At 35.1% G+C, this 18,120-nt stretch overlaps 1 protein-coding gene across 1 annotated transcript in view; it reads right to left on the minus strand.

Annotated features, from left to right (window-relative positions):
- The window catches only part of BCHE (butyrylcholinesterase), a 67,836-nt gene that overhangs the window by 41,541 nt on the left and 8,175 nt on the right, over positions 1 to 18,120 (minus strand). The gene's annotated exons all lie outside the window — the stretch shown is intronic.

The raw sequence follows: 18,120 nt of genomic DNA on the forward strand, positions 1-18,120 counted from the left end.
GGTTCACAGGAGCTCGTAGAGACTGAAGAAACAACCTGAAGAGGTCTGACCAACGTCCTCTGCATATGTGCTATGGTTGTGTAGCTTGGTGTTCTTGTTGGACTCCTAACAGTGGGAGTGGGGGCTGCCTCTGACTCTTGCCTGCTCTTGGGACCATTTTCCTCCTAGAGGGATGCTTCATCCAGCCTTGAAATGAGATATGTGGCTGGTTGTGTTATAACTTGTTATGCCATATTTGGTTGCTATCCCTGGGAGGTTTACTACTGAAGGGAATGAGAGAAGAAATTGATCTAAGGGAGTGGTGAAGTGATAGGAACTGGGAGGAGAAGCGGTGGGGGTAACTATGCTCAGGATATAATAATATATAAGAGAATGAAAGATAAGAAAGAAAATAAAGAAAGAAGGAAGAGAGAAAGAGAGGGAGAAACTCTCTAGTCCATCTTTGCTCAGATGAGGGCTCCAGCTTCAACACTGGCTTGTTCAGAATGGTCAAGATACACTTGGATTCATAGACTAAAGCATCCAGTGTTGTAGTTGTTAACGGTTACAATTCTAAATATCATTTCAAAAGTTAAACAATGTAAATCAAATCTTGACAACAGTGAAGTAAACAAGAAAACTTACAAAGTTATAATACATCATTTTTTCTATGAGTGTTAGATGATATCATCAAAAATTTGAAAGAAACTTAAACGTATTTGTGAGAATTTTGTTATGCTGAGTTAATTTTTATATTTTCAGGTATTAAATGACCAGTTCATTTTGTTTCTTATCTTACTACAATTACATCTTTACTCTGTTTTCTGTTTTTCCACCTGATTGAGTGCATTCAGGCTTCTAACTAAAATGTGAAGATAAATTTTAAATTTTTAACATATTATTATTTTCACTTTATAGATATCTGTTTGTATGTTTATTTCCCTAGTATTGTTACTATGAGAAACCTTCATGTGGCAAATCAGTAATCTAAAAGTTATTCCCTCTTATAAAAATGATGGTTATTGGCTTTCCTTTGCACTAAAAACTATTTGTTCAAACAATTCATTCTATTATTTTGATTCACTTATTTATATCCAAATACCTCCTTGGGTCAAAATAGAAAGAACAAAAAGCAATTAATTATATTTATTTTAAAAGGAGATTTCTGTTTGCATAGAAAAAAGAGCAATAAATATAATGTGAATATAATGTAATATAAATATTGGAATTTACAAAGTATTTTAATATAATGCTATGCATCCATTACATATATGATCCACACTGTGCTAAAGGTAGAAAAATATACTTAAAAGGAAAATAGAAAATAACTGAATAAGATCTCTAATAGGACTTAAGGTAGAGATAGTTTTAAAGCAGTCTTAATTTACCTCTAGTTCATTATAAACCTAAGTAACTAATAGAATATTTTTGGAGAAGGCTATATTAATACCAAGATCTGTGTATCTTGAAATTGTACACATTTTTGCAATTATTAGTTCTAACTTCTAAAATGGTTTCCTTTTAATAACTGTAGGAGGTTGCTTATGCTACAAGGTCTGAATAACTTGCTTCCCAATAGCTCAAACTTCCTATGGTAGCTATTTTAAGGACTGATTGTTTGAAAATAAAATCCATATAGTAGGGGTTCAGTAGCCATTCTGTAGTCTGAATAATCTGTAAAAATACCTCTGGTTTGTTTTTTGTTTTCTTCTCATTCCTTACTTCTGGGTTCAAAGTCTGTTCAAAGAAATCTTACAAAGCATTCCTTTCCAAGAGGTTATCTTTCCTCAAGTAGAAAAAGAAAGAAAGAAAAGAAACATCTGGAATAAAAAAAAATTAAAAAATTAATTTTTGAAAGTTTAAGATACCAGCTAAAGGAATAATTCTCTCTCTCATAATGTTAATAATGCAGGCTAATCTTGCCCTTAAGTACTAATCCTCCATTTCCTCAGCTCATTAGCACTCCTGGGACACCTGGCCTGCTCATGCTGAGAGCTGCTGAGCCCTTGGGACAATCCCCTGGAACACAGAATAGCACTGGAGTGTGCTCTCACTCCTCAGGCCCTGTTCCTCAATTCCACTGGGGTGATCCAGATGTCAGAATCAATTCCTATTGCAATATCCTGATATTTATTTCTCTTTTTATCACCAACCCCTGTACCCTTTGCCAGTTTCTCTCTGACACTTTGCTCAGCTTGTACCAAACCCTTGCTTCTATGGACCATTTTCTCTATGCTATTAACTTAAAGTTGGGTTTGTTCAGTAGAGCTGTCAAAACTTAAAAATAAAACAAACATTCAGCTAAATATGAAGGTCAAAATTGAGGATGTAGGTAGTGGTAGGGGATTTGTCTAATATAAATAGGGTCCTAGGTTTGACCACGGCACAGTAAAAAACAAAGAAACAAACAAACACACCAAAGAAAGGCCAGTAAAGTTTTCCCTCATGTGACACAAGCAAATTTTTATGTATCATCCATCAATCATTTATCTATCTATCTATCTATCTATCTATCATGTATCTATCTATCTATCTATCTATCTATCTATCTATCTATCATCTATCAATATATATGACAATATATCTATTGCTATGCTGTTTGGCCTGGCCTTGAACTACTGTGTAGCCCAAACTAGCCGCAACCTCCATATAGTCCTACCTCAGAGTTTAGAGCCTGTGAATTAAAATGTGTGCTTAATGTCAAGCTGAAATTGCTCTTCAGGAAGTACATTTAAAATACCGAGAACACACCAGGACCAGGAAATTCACTGGCACCATGTTGACCATTTCTCCCATGTTAGGCAACTCTGGAAACATTAGGACAAAAGCACTCAGAATCTTTAGCAATTCTTAGTTTTCAGAATAAGAACGTCATGTGAAGAATTATGTATTGTAAATTTAGTTAACAATTATTTCTTTTTTTAGCTAACCTTTACATTTAAACAGATGTTCTATATTTTATGTGGAAATTTCACTTAAAACCAGAACAACGTTGGGTATTTTACACATCATTTCTCAAATATCAAAAACAACCAAGAATAGAGGAAATTAGTACTATTTTAGAGAAAAGAAAACTAAGGCTAAAGTGCATGGAATTATTACCAGTTTTCCTTCTCCAAATGATACCCAAATCTTCTATCAGCAACATAATTCAGGGAAGATGTATCTTGGTTTCTCCACTGTACCCAGATTTCAATTTGAAGCACTGGTTTACACCAGGAGCTGTGCAATTTTGAGCTTTTAAGCCCCACAGTCTTATTTCCACCTGCTGATGGTGATGAGCACCACTGTGATAATGAAATGAAGCGCTAAGCAGGAAGCTTGGGTACGTCAGCAGCTAATACACAGTAGCCACTAATAGTGATGGGAACAACGCTGTACCTCAAGATGACTTAGCCAAATGCTTTTTGGTCAGTACTTTCTTGAGCTATCCTGGGGACCAATCGTCTAGATTGTGTTTGCATATAGGTGAAGTAAAAGGGAAAAAAAACCCTTAATTAATGACCAGGCTTGGTTATGATAGTCAGGAAGTTAGTTATGATATCATAAAATTAAGTCAATCACATTAATTGTACAATTCCTGCAATATACTAATGTGCTGCTACATTGGTAACAAGCAAACACAAACAGTAAAAGGAGCTTCTTATCTGTTTTTGTGTTCACATCCTTAACTTGACTTCCCTGCTCCAGTTCACAGTAAACCTCACTGAAAAATTGACACAAACTGAATCTTTTCTTTCTTATTAATCTTCGAATCTCACTGTTTAATTTACATAAATGTCATCAAAACCATGTTAGGTCTTTGCTGTTCTCCTTCTACTTCTTTTAATTTTTGAAAGTCACTCCTTCAAATACTGCATTCGTTTGATCATCAGGAATATTAGTTTACATTTATTACTGTAACAAAATACCTGAAGCCTGAAAACCATATAAGAATGTACAAGTATTTCACTTTCCAGCTCTGGATGGTTTCAGGAAAGAGCTCTAAGCATCAGCTGTAAGCTCTTCAGATTGTGCCATATAAAGGTTGCTCTCGTCACATAGGTTACAATTGCTCATACAGCATCATATCCTGGAAACTTTCTACACTTCTTTGAGAAAAGGTTGTTAAAGATTGCCCAGCAGGCTCTACCTCATGAACATTCTAGAATCCCTACTATTGTCACAGTAAAGATTAAAGCTCAAACATATAAGTCCTCAGAAAATAACCATATAAAAGCAAAGCAATGGTTACCTTATTCTCCCACGTTCTCTTTAAGCCTTACTGATTACTCAATTTTCGCTTGGTAATCGACACCTGTTTAATCTACAAGTTCAATAAGTAGCATAAATCTGTGCTAGAGCTTATTAGAGACCAGCTTATTTCTCCTATCACCTTTGCAAATTTATATTTCTGTTTCTACGGTATAGCAAATGTTTTAAGTGTTCAATGCATCTTAATATGTCCAAAATGGAGTTTTAGATTATACTGTCTCAACCACATCTGTCATTATGTCCCGACTTAATAAAATTATTCTTCAGTTCTTTGGTGGTTTTTAGGTTTGTTTTGTTGCCGTTGTTTTTTGTTTCGTTTCTCCTTTTCACACCCTAGATCCATATCAACATTACATCATGTTTCTTTAAAGTGTATTCTAAATATTACCAATTTGTCCTACTTGTATCAAAATCAAAACACAGTGATTTCTCACCTAGATTGGCCCCGTAGTCACTTTGCACTCCTGTCTCTCTGCTCCTCACTGATATTTTAACTAGCCATTAGATCCCCTTATTAAATTTGCATCACATGATACCAAATCACTGTGCTATAGTATCATGCAACTCAGACTGCAATTGAAACATGTTTTCAATTTAAATGGCCTGTAACTCAGCCCCCTGTAATTCTCTGAACTTAACTTCTATCACTTTCTCTCCACATACTTGTTCCAGCCATCCCAGCTCTCTTGCCTCTGCAGTTTTCTACATTGCTTAGTAGTAGGTCTAGTGCTCATTTCCCTTTCTTCTGAGACATGCTACATCCATGTACACATGATTAACTCTGCCATTTGGCTTTATGTTAACTTTAGCAGTAGAGCTAATGTTCTTTGCCCTTAACTGGGTTGAATATATTTTTTCAGAAGCCTTACCATTGTAAGATATGTCAGATAAGTTAAAGTCTTCTCTTTTTATTCATGGGTAAATTTGAAGAAATTCAGGTAATGCTTGGGATCGCAGAGGGTATTCCATCCTAAGTGTATTTTCCAAGGTACATATAGTCTATAATACTGTTTCAGTTATAGTTAGGTCCATAAGGAATGATTAATTAAATCAATGATAGCAATTATAAGGCTTTGAGTTTGATGCCTATCATCACAGTAAATTGAATGAAGTGGGAAATTAATAATAGCTAATAATAAAGAAAGATATTTAAAATAATGGGCCCAAATCAAAAGTATAATTGGGTGGTCTTTCTTTAAACAAACAAACATCTTATTCATGTTTCTTACTATCTCCATAGTGAGAGGAAGTAAGGTACATAACTGTTAGTGTTGACAGCGTTAACCAAGGCTAGGAGGCATCTTCAATCCTAGCAGAGCTAGTCTTGTGACAGTAAATATGAGAGCTGAGAAAGAAAATAACTAACTAATGTTGGGGAGAGAAAGACAAATATTCTGGGCACTTGGAAAGAAACATAAATGACATCTTCCATTAAAAATTATATTTTCAATTAATTACCTGTTTATTTCTTGAATTTTCTATATATCTTAAGGATTCAACAAATTATGGGTGACTTAGATTGCAGGGAGTGAAATCACAAATAAATGCACATAAGCTTATGTGAGTCACTTTGTAGACTCATTTAGGGAAGCAGGCAGGTTTCTGTGGGCTCAAGGCCATTCTGGTCAACAAAATGAGTCCAAAATGGCCAAGGCTACACAGAGAACCCCTATCTCAGGAGAAAAAAAGAACTGCACATAAGGATTTATTGTCTTTTTTCCGGCATTTATATTGAACAATGAAGATGAAAATTCTTCTGTTTACTTTCTTCATTTAGTTCTGGTCTATTTATTTCCTTTTCTTTTTCCTGTATTCATGTTGTTTCATACTTGATGGACATAGGATTTCAAAATGTTTTGAATAATTAAATGGAAGACTGAAAATACAAATATAATGTGATACAATTGTACAGGAAGTAACTGAATAGTTTTGTCTCCATAAAAAAGCATTTATTTTAAAAATATTTTGAAAAGTTGTGAAATAGTCATGCTTCCAGAAACCGTATTTTACTAGCAAAAATATGGCTAGTTTCGTAAACACAATGTAAAGTTGTTTAATTAAGGCAGTTTTGCCCAAACCCAAAGCCAACATTTACTTAAAGGGTGAAAAACTCAAAGCAATTCCCCTAAGATCAGGAAAAATGCAAAGTTATTCACGCTCTCTATCCTATTTAATAAAATTTTTAGCTAGAACAATAAGATAAGTGAAGTAGGTCATATTGTAGAAAGTTGGGGAAAAGGTAAAGGTATCTTTACTTACAGATGATATGATAGTATGCATAAGTGACCTGAAATCACCAGGAATTTTGTGCACCTGATAAAAACATTCAGCAAAATACTGGATACAAAATTAACTCACAAAAAAATCAGTAGCCCTCCTACATATAAATAACAATAAATCTGAGAAACAAATCAGGGAAATATCATCTTTTACAGTATCCTCAAATATGTGTAAAATACCTTGGAGTATCTCTTACCAAGCATGTGGAAAACAAGTGCAATAAAAACATCAAATCATTAAAGAAAGGAATTGAAGGATATATCAGAAGATTGCAAGATTTCTCATGCTCATGGATTGGTAGAAAGAACATAGTAACAGTAATCATCATACCAAAAGCAATCAACCAATTCTGAGCAATTCTCATCAAAATTCCATCACAATTCTTCAAATCTTGGAAGGATAATTCTCAACTTCATATGGAAACATATACATAGGCAGGTGCACATGCATGAGCACACACACAAACAACAGGATAGCTAAAACAATCCAAAATAATAAAAGAACTACTTGAAGTATTACCATTCCCAATTTCAATTTATACCATAGAGTAGTAGTAGTAGTAGTAGTAATAAAATAATAATAATAATAATAATAATAATAATAATAATAATAATAATAGATAGCACAACAAAAACAGACACACTAATCAATGAAATTAAAGAAATACATTCACATACTTATAGATACTAGATATTTGATAAGGAAGCCAGAAATCTACATTCAATAAAAATACATCTCCAACAAATGGTGCTGGTCAAATTGCATGGTTGTATGGAGATGAATCCAAATAGTTCAATACATAACATCCTGCACAAATCTCAACTCCAGGTGGATCAAAGACTTAAACATAAAACTGGAAATACTGAACCTCATAGAAGAGAAATCAGGAAATAGCCTTGAACTAATTGGCACAGGAAAAATTTTCTGAACAGAACATTTTTAGCACAGGCACTAAGATCAACAATTAATAATTGGAACCTCATGAAACTGAGAAGCTTGTATACACTAATGAACACCATCATTTGTACAAACTAGCAGCCTACAGAATGGAAAAAAAATGACCAACTACACATCCGAAAGTGCCTTAACATCTAAACTATATAAAGAATTGGAAAATCTAGACACCAAGAAAATAAATAACCCAATTAAACTATGGAGTAATACTCAGCTCATAAAATCAATGACACGCGATTTGCAGGCAAATGAGAGAACTAGAAAAAAAATCTTGATAGCCTGCTTATTCTTTCTTTGAGTGCATCAGGCCTCCCCACCAAGGGGAGGTGGTCAAATATGGGCCACCAGAGTTCATGTCAGAGTCAGTCCCTGCTCTCCACATAACTATTGAGAACGTCCTGTTCATTGGGTAGATCAGAGTAGGGGTTCAATGTTTACTATTTGTATGGTTAGTGCAATAGTTTGAGCAGACCCCTCTGGACCCTGATCCACTCATCATGATGTTCTTGGTAGCCTATGACCATCTAGTAGGGGAGGAGGTCACCCTTGGCCTTAGACCTGGGGGAGGGGAATAGTGTGAAAACGGGACTGAGGGATGAATGGGAGAATACAAGTGATTGGTTAACAATTGAGTTGTAATCTGAATAAATTAATTAAGTTGAAAACAAAAAAAAAATAAAAACAAAAATAAACCATCTTGTGGAAGGTATCCTAGACCCAGAAAGACAAATATAGTATGCATTTATTTATATATTAGTATTTTAGTCAAAGATAGCCAAGAAAGAATCTATAGATCCAAAGACGTTAGGTATAGAACAACGGATTGGGGGAATCAGAAAGAGCTCATTAGAAAATGAAAATAGATTAGATATTCATGGATGGGTGGGAGCATCTGGATTGGGAGGATAAAGTGGTAGTAGGAAGGGGAAAGTTGGTAGTTGTAGGGAACATAGGGCACCTGAGGGTAACTGTGGAAAAGAAACTTTTAGGTTTTTACATATATGAAGGCTATCTAAATGAAATTATCAAATAATGGAGAAAATGGAATTCCAAGGAAGCATCCAGTATGGGGACTGGATTACATCTAATTAAGTTATTGGCCAAAGAGGCACTATGGGAATCGCCAAATAATCTGGACCATTAACAAGACTATCTGTTGTTCTCCATAAACAGAAAGCAAGGTCCTACTGTTGAAGACAACATCTATGCAACTCATTAACATGGAAATGACACTCTAATGTCCACAAATAACCTTAAATATTATGTGTTCCACTGTCTATGTTACAAGAAGATACTCTGCAAGCTGTGCAAAGAGAAATGTAAATACCAACCCAGTCACAAAAATTTTGTCTACAATGTTATTCTACCTGGAAAATATACTAGGCCAAATATGGCACAAAATTGTGGAAATAACTAACCAATAACTGATCTTATTTAAGGTCCACACCATGTGATAGCATTCATATATGATATACCTTGTGTAATGAAGAACCTGAGACTAGATCTCCTTGGGATCTAAGGCAAAACTAAATAAGAGTAATATAACAAATGTACTAATAAAATGGCTTCTAATGATATTCTTCTATACTCAATATATCAGTGCCTTTTTGAACCATCACAAGAGAACTATTCACTTATTTTTTAAAAGTCAGTAGTTAATGCCTTTGGGTTAATATAATAGCACCTATCATGGTGACATAAAGTAGGAAAGAAACCATTAGGGTTGTAGACTTAATACTCTTTAGCATGCTGATCTCAGGTATTACTGACTGGAATAGGACCTAGCAGCAGGAAGAATTTCTTGAAACTCATTAGTCTCATTGAACACAGTTTAGACAGGTCTGACTGTTAAAAAATGTGTGCTATTTTATATAGTAATATATTTTCAGAAACACTCAGTTACTGTATTATATTACTGCATCATCCTCAAATCTATTACTTTGTATATGCCTAATCTTCTGGAATACATCTATATGTGCATTCCTCAAATAATTATTTCTAAAATATGACATCAGTTATAATGTTAGGGTGAATATATTTACAAATGGGCTATATGCTACATACTTTCAAAATATGGGCAATATTTGGAGAACTATATTAAACAAATCATACCATGTCCAAGTAAATGGATGCAATAACTGTGGTTTTCTGTTTAAATTGCCTTCTTATACTAATGTATCAGCTTCTCCTAGAGCATAAAAATAGTGTGTTTTAAATATTTGTGAAAGCATGTTTTATTTTGTACCCTTCTTCATGGATTTAGTGTTTAGTGGAAAGGAACATCTGATTCTCCTTCTTCTCATTGTACTACTACTAAAGGTAAAATAGTGGTGCTCTATGAAATAGCTCTCTAAGGAACATGATCTAGAATTTAAATTGTTTCCTAATACAATTTGTTCTTTTCAAATAAGTTCTATTAATGCATCAGGTTTTTTAAAGCTACATTTTTATTCTATCTGCTACAGGAACTTCCAGGAATGCTGCAGTTAGCATTTATTGTTTCATCCATTTCTAAGTAATTCTTCACCTAATTCTGAGAGGGAGAGAGAGATCTGAAATATTGAAATACCAAAACTGTCAAGATAGCAACGAAGTACATCCAGGGGGATTTCAGACTTGGTCTTTCTGCTAAGTCATCAAAATGTTCTATTAGGGTTAATTATGATAATGTACCACAAATAATTATAGAATCAGAGGGTAAGAAAAATTTTTCCTCAGTCTGGAAACCACATGAACTAGTATCTATCACAAAATCTAATTATAAATCTGATAGGAATTGGAATGGAAGACCAGATGACAGTCCTTCACAAACTTAAACTTACCTCCATATTTCATGATGTCTAATTTTAGTCCGCTCTCTGACCTTATCTCTGAAACATTAACTAGGATGTCAGTAGCATGCTAACATGTTAAAATTACAAGTCTGCAACCAAATGCATTTTCTAAGCATACTTAATGAAGGCTTTTAATAATTCATGGTGAAGGTATAATGTAAGAAAATGAAAGTACTGGTTCATCTATGTTCTGTCACCTGTTAGCTCCAATTCACTCTTCTTCTATAAACTACACATTTTAGCCTAAAAATTAGGAAATTTCACTGTTTCATTATTTCTTCATTGTAATTCCATTCCCTGTCAGACTGATGCTACCTCTCAATTTATCTTGTACTGATTAGCTTCTCCTGTTTGAAGATGCTTCCTATTAAGGTTTGGTTTTAGTGTTTTGAAAGGGGTTCTAAAATGTATATTGTTTAAGCTGAAAACATAATGACAATCAAATTAAAAATTAAGTTGAAAGTTCACTCTTTTTCTTTTCTGGAGGAGTTCATGTGACTGCAGGAACCCTAGAATAGACCCCTCCTGGTTAGAGGACATAGAGAATTCCTCAGATTTCCACACAGCTTCCCCATTGTACTTTAAAATATTGAGTGATTGCATAAGAAAGACAGAACAGAACACCAAAAATGCATCCATTTGGAAAAAAAAAAGTGGATATACTCCAGTAGCTATTTCAATTATTTTCTTTTATATAAACTAAAACATTAAAATACGAAAATATTAAAGCAGTTTCATGTTATACATTTAGAAAATACATTATTATTGATATATTCCTGTGCATTAAAGTTATGGTTATACATATGAATGCCTTCTGGATGTGTGTGAGGTTTGTATATATATGTGCAATCACAAAAGGGTTTTATCCCTTTAGAGTCTGTCAAATCTAATATTACATTAATGTGTAGAAGTTTGCTGTCATTGTTTGAATGAGACTAGTACCCATAGACTTGTAAGTTTGACTACTTGGTCCCTGTAGCTAGTCTTTAGAAAGGTTGATGAGCTGTGGCCTTGGAGGAATTATGTCACTGGGTGTAAATGCTGTTTTTATTTCCTCAGATGGTGGGGATGAGATGAGAGCTATAAGCCTTGCTATGTAACTATGCCTAGGCCTAGGCCTGGAAGCTTCCAGCCTCTATACCATCTAATCTTCTGCATGCCTGGACCTTGAAGGCCTCAGATTCCAGTCTCTGCCCGCTAACCTAGGTCTAGAATGTTTTCATTCTCTGAGACTTACTGCAGAATAAACTCACCCTTCCTAGTTTTTCTGAACTCTGGCTGGCTGGTTCAACTCTGAACTCCATGAACTGAATTGTGCTGATTACAGGAATCAACTAAATTGCAACAAACTGCACCGAACTGTACTGTTCTCCTGAACTCTACTGAACTGTCTCCACAAATTCGCTTGCTCTTTCTGTGCTGCTCTTAAGCAGTTCCTTTTTCGTCTGCTTTCCTGAGAGTTAGGCATATCTTATCTCTGATTCATTCTTTCAAATCTTTCTCTGATTTGTCACTTTGTGTACCCCTCTATAGATTTCATTGTTTGGGAATAAAGCCTACATTAAAGCTAATGTTTTGTAATTAATCTTCAACTATTTTTGGCTTGGTATTTGTATTATGGTATTAGTGTTTGGTGTTATCACAAACTTGCCTAGAATTATATCTTTTTTCACTTTCTTTCTTTAAATAAAATATAAAGACTTTCATGAATCATTAACAAAATTTTGTTGGTAGTAGGACAATATTGTAATCCCTTCCCTAATAAGCACCTCCTCCACTGTGTGCCTCACCCCAGGTATGATAAGATCTTTAAATGTAACAGAGTGAAGTTTGAGTAATTGAATGATATATCTAAAGGCATGGTATTGGCTTTCATTTCTTATGGGTAGATAAAAACTGGCTTAGCCTCCTTGTAGTCAATAATTATAAAAGTTGACAAGACAAAAACAAAAGCAGTGAGTCCCAAAACTGAGTCTTAGGCAGCGCAAGTCCAAGCATTTTCAAAAAAGAAAAACTGCAAAGCAAGTCTGCATTTGCCATAAATCCTTACTCAAAATAACTTACTCTCTGCGGTGTGGGAAAAATAACTTCAGACAGAGTAACACCATCCCAGCGGAACAAAGACAGAGAAACCAGAACTACAGGCAACTGAAGAACTAGACTGTTTGGAGCAGAATTCCAGAGCAGAAGCAGAGACATAGGACATCTAAGATTTCTTTAAAGGAGCTCAGTGTAGGTCTTGGCTGAGCACTGACTTGAATATATACAAAGTATGGGTGTGAGACGCTAGCAAGAGAGAAAACACCAAAAGAGAGAAAACAGAAGAGAATATAAAGAAGAACTGGAAAAATTGAGGAGGAATGAGTTATGAATATTTGGGTTTTATCTCATTAATATTCCATTAATACTCAGTTTTTAATTAAGTAAAATATGTACAGTAGGAATAAGGAGCACACTGAGGCACACTCTTATCACTGCAAAAAATCCTTAAGTCCAATAACCATTGATATTCTCTATGAACACAGGATTTAAAATATTATATTTCTGCCAAGTTGATACACCAATAATTTTCTTAGCACCAATGGATTCATCATAATAAGCTGCACAACCAACATCTGTGGTTTCATAAGTATCTGCCAAAGGCCCATGTGCAAAGCTTGCTGCCATGTGCCATGGTGCCATATGCCATGTGATGATGCTGGACTCTTTAGAAGTTGAATAAAGAGGAAAAAAGGAAGTTCAGATACTAGAGGAATGGGTTACATCTTGCCATAGTGAGAAAAAACTTCACAAAACAACTTAAAAGAAGGAAAGGTGAAATCTGCTCCTGGTTTCAGAGGATCCAGCCATGGTTGCCATGCTCTGCACAGGTGAACATAAACTCACGACACTGAAACTGGACACTGGAAGAGAGTTTTCTTTTTTTTTTTTCTTTTTTTTTTTTTTATAATTCATTTCTAGCTCAATCCATTTGGAAGAGAGTTTTCATGTAGAGCCAGAGAAAAATCAGAGAGAGATATCAGGAATGTTGGCACTCCATCCATTTTGTACTGTTTTTAGTCTGTTCTTAGGCATAGCCCATGAGACAGCACAAGCCATATATAGAGTGGATTTTTCTTTTCAGTTAATCCTGTCTGGAAACCATCTCAAGGACACACCCTGAAGTGTGCTTTAGAATCATCTCCCACTCTGATTCTAACTTCAGTTAGGGTGAAAATGCATACTAACTGTCCAGTTTTAAATTGTACCAAGTCCTCTTTTCTCTCATTTCATTATTTTCTCTCGGGAGAGGAAACTCATTGATTCACAGCATGCTCCCACCATGCTTTGAAATAATCCCCAAAACAACAAAGCCAGCTCACATTACATAATCTGAAACTTCTCACCCTTATTCAACAAGTCTTCTCTGTAAGCTAAGATGATTATCCCTGGAGTTTTGCCACAGTGATGGAAACCTGACTAAGATACAATTGAACATATATTTGGGGAGAAAATGAGTTTGAACATTATTTAAACTAAATGTTCAGTAGAAATGAACACTCTAGAGGACACATACTCTTCAGACCCAGATAAAACAAAGGGGTCTTTCTGCACACAAGGTAGAACTCTATTATAAAATTTTAAATTACAGTGGAGGATCATACACTCACACACATACAGGGAACATACTTGGCTAGTGGAAGAGAGGAAGAGATGGAAGGGCATGTAGTACAATCTGTGAGAAACAGAATTCAGGTGTGTCTGATGAGGAAATGGGCTGTGGAGTTAGCTCTGTGATTAAAAGCACTTGTTGCTCTGTCAGTGGACTTGGGTTCAGTTCCCAGTGCTCATATGTGGGTTGACAAGTGGCTGTGACTACAGTTCCTGGGTTTCTGATGTACGCTTTTGGCCTCCAAGATCATCCTGCAATGTGAGGTGTATGCATGAAGGCAAAACACTCCACATAAAATAAAAATAAATAATTGAACAAGTAACTAATAATAAATGCAACAAAAAAGGAGGGTTCTGATTAGTGAGAGGGAACATAAGTACAGAAGCATAAAGGAAGGCAAAATAACAGTAAGAATGTCTGAAAAAGTCATATGGAATCATACTATCATATCTACCTCTAAAACCCCTATAATACATATATAATGTACAATATGTGTATATATATTATGTATATAATAGATATTGTATATATGTATATATTGGTATGATATGTTTATGTATTTGTATATAATGTGCACATACAATATAAACATGTCTTTATTAAATGAAATGTCTTCATCTGTTCTGACAATGCTTTCCTTAAGAGTCAAAGACCATTTAAAAGAAACCCCAGCATCAGGCATGGAAAGCTCCCTTTTTTTTTTGTTTGTTTGTTTGTTTGTTTTTGTTTTTGGAGACAGGGTTTCTCTGTGTAGTCTTGGCTGTCCTGGACTTGCCTTGTAGACCAGGCTGGCCTCGAACTCACAGCGATCCACCTGCCTCTGCCTCCCGAGTGCTGGGATTAAAGGCGTGCACCACCACACCCGGCCGGAAAGCTCCCTTTTGATTGTTGTTCATATTACAGGCTTACAGGGCAGAGAAAAAGTTGGCAGATTGGAGTTTATACACTATGTTGAGCAGGGGAATAAATAGCAAAATAAATAAGTAAATGAGCAAATATTTATTTATTTCTTAAATGAGAAATGTTATTTCTCATTAAGATGTATGTTATATCTCATTAGACATTAGTCAGAGTTTATTGAACTATATATGAAAATTATATACCAAGGAATCTCATAAGAAGCACACACATATTTAGCTAACATGCAAGAGTAATTGATTTGAACAGTAGTGGAACCATGAAAATCTACTTCCTACATAATTAGAGTTTCAAGCTCTACTCCTCCTCACTCTAAGTTAGCCTAAAGCTTGAAGTTTAATACAAAGAAAAGAGCTCAGAACATCTGACAGCATGACATTGTCTTTTCAATGAAGAGTCACAGCCTACTTTCCTTTTTGAAAAACACCTTTTGGGATTGTGGGGAAGGACAGACTATCACATGTTCTCAACCTTAGTATTTCTAACATTTTGGAATAAATAAATATTTGTTTGGTGAAGTGTCCTGGGCATTATATTTGCCACCCTATGATTCCTACCCCAAAATGACTCCAGACAGTGTGCAGTATCCTCCAACTCAAGCAGGGTTGTATATGAGGCAAATTTTCCATCCTTGAGAAATTTAGACTCAAAGCAAATCAAATCTAACCTATAACTTGGCCACTTTGCCTCTGCTGAAGTTCATTACAGATAATGTTTATTTTCAATTCAACTGTAAGCATGTTTGACATATATTTCCTTTGTCCAACTTCAAATATGGACTCTGTAGAAAATCACTTTACCAATGAACTGCATTGTATAGTTATATTAGTTTACAAGGCTATTTTAACTTTTTACAATTTGTTTTATAAATCTAATTCTATGTTTCACACTATAATTAATAAGTCAACCTTCATTTATACTCCAGGAAAACACACTCATCAGATAAGTACTTAATTACGGCTAAACTATTTTATTAAATGTCAAAGACTTTAGTCTTTGATCTGATGTTATGTGTGTCATCCATAAGACATTAGATATATTATACTAGCACTGTTCAGTGTGAGTAGGAGAAATATAAATTTCTGGATGATATCAGTATGTAGATACGAACTATTTTTAAAAATACAAACATAAGTAACAAGAAGACAGACTATTTCTCTTTAATAATTTATAAATCTTTGAATTGTAATACAAATTAAGAATGTATGCAAATGACTCATTACAGACATAGTCTTTGGAAAGAGAACAGAATGAGGCTTAAGTAACTCTAACACAGCTATTAAACCCATGCCTTTTTACTTGAACAAAAACTTAGGCTCATGTAACCACAACTTGCCCAGTGGTGCACGCCTTTAATCTCAGCACTTGGAAGGTAGAGGTAGGCAGATTTCTGTGAGTTAGAAGCCAGCCTGGTCTACAATGTGAGTCAAGGACAGTGAGGGCTACACAGAGAAACCCTGTCTCGAACAAAAACAAAACAAAACAACAATCTAGGCTCATGTTGAGAAGCCAGATGATACAGTATAACTGATCCACCTAGAAAAGTAAAAGTATATTACTAGGTCTCACTCAGCTACTACCCAAATATTTATTATGATATACCTATTCAAGTACTTTAAGGACTATGTACAGAAACTGACACTTTTGTTTCAAGAAGCTAACTTAATATAATTCAGAAGGATCATCGTATAATTGCCATATGTAGACAAGTCATTGACTTCTATGAGAGCTGCAGATGTTGCATCAATTGCTCTTGAAAGTGAAAATATGCTATGTGAACCAGAATATTTAGTCTGGACCTTTCAAAAAATAGAACTCATGTCCTTGAGGAATTGGAAGAAGCAGGATCACAGCCATATGGAACAGTGCACCTTCCCAGCCTAGGCATTCCTAAAACACATGACTTGCAAGCAGCTCAGTCCTGTTGGTAACATGCATGGTAACAAGAATGAAGAATGTAGGAATCCCTTAAGGCTTAGCAGGGGGATTCTAATTTGGCAAAGAGTGTACGGATTGGTGTAGTACTCAGATGAATAATTACTAATAGGTCATATTGTAGAATGATGCACAGCACCATGGAGCATGAGGAAGTCTAAATTGAGGATAAAAACGAGACCTAGAAATGGGCAGATGGCTTAGAAGGCAAAAGACTCTGAAGTCAAGCTTAGTTATCTCAGTTCCATCCCCATTACTCACATGGTGAAATGGAGAACTGACTCTTGTAAATTGTTCTGAGAACTCCACAAATGCACACAAGTGTACACACACACATGCACACACACACTACGTACACACCACACACATGCACATGCACACATACCAACGCATACTTACACTCTAAATAAATAATAAAAGAGGAAAACCAGAAATTATACTATTATTTATATTCTCTTAGACTAGTGAAGTATTAATTGTATTAACAAATCCATCTCTTTATAGCATGTGCAGATTCTCACTTCAAAAATATACTCTGCTATTCTCAATTTTTATTATTCACACCAACACACATGATTGTTTGGGAGCTATCATTTCAGCAACTAAAGTTTTATCTTTACACATTAATACACATTTTAAATTTTATTCCAGAGACAGGCATGGTGATACACCTCTGTAAAGGAAGCAGTTTTGAGATTTAGGTAGGAAGATTTTAAGTTGAAGGCTAGAGTGGGCTAAATAGGGAAAGACCATCTTAAAAATAGAAGGAGCAAAGGAAAGGTGGATTCCAAGAGATTATATATGCTTCTTGGTTTATGATGGAGTAATCTTCTGACAAATATATTGCAAACACGATATACTGAAAATAGGCTTAAAGGAAACTGTAGCTTAGCAAGGTAGTATGCCAAGAGTGTTGGCTGTTTGCTTTGCTATGCAGCAAGTGGGCTGGAGCTGTGTCATCATTGCTACTGCTGTCTAACTTCCTGAGAGACTATCATTCCTCACATTGCTGGGCCAGAAAAAATGGTACAGATCCAAAGTATGAACTCTAGAGAACATTATCAACCTCATCATACAGTAGAAAAAGCCTCAGAGGAACCATCTGCAAATAGGGAATGGTCTATGTTTTTAGTAAGACCCCAGGCAACATCACAAAGATAAAAGGAAAGCCAACTATGAAACTCTTCCAACAGAAAAATAGGGAAACAGGAAGGACCTCAAAAGTCAAGTCAAGCAAGGTTACCTAAAGGGATGGATAAAATCTCCTAGAAGAAAATGGCAAAATGCTGAGTGCTGTGACTTTTGAGACTAAGG

The sequence above is a fragment of the Acomys minous genome (assembly GCF_964271855.1).
Source record: "Acomys minous genome assembly, chromosome: 19".
Lineage (NCBI taxonomy): Eukaryota > Metazoa > Chordata > Mammalia > Rodentia > Muridae > Acomys > Acomys minous.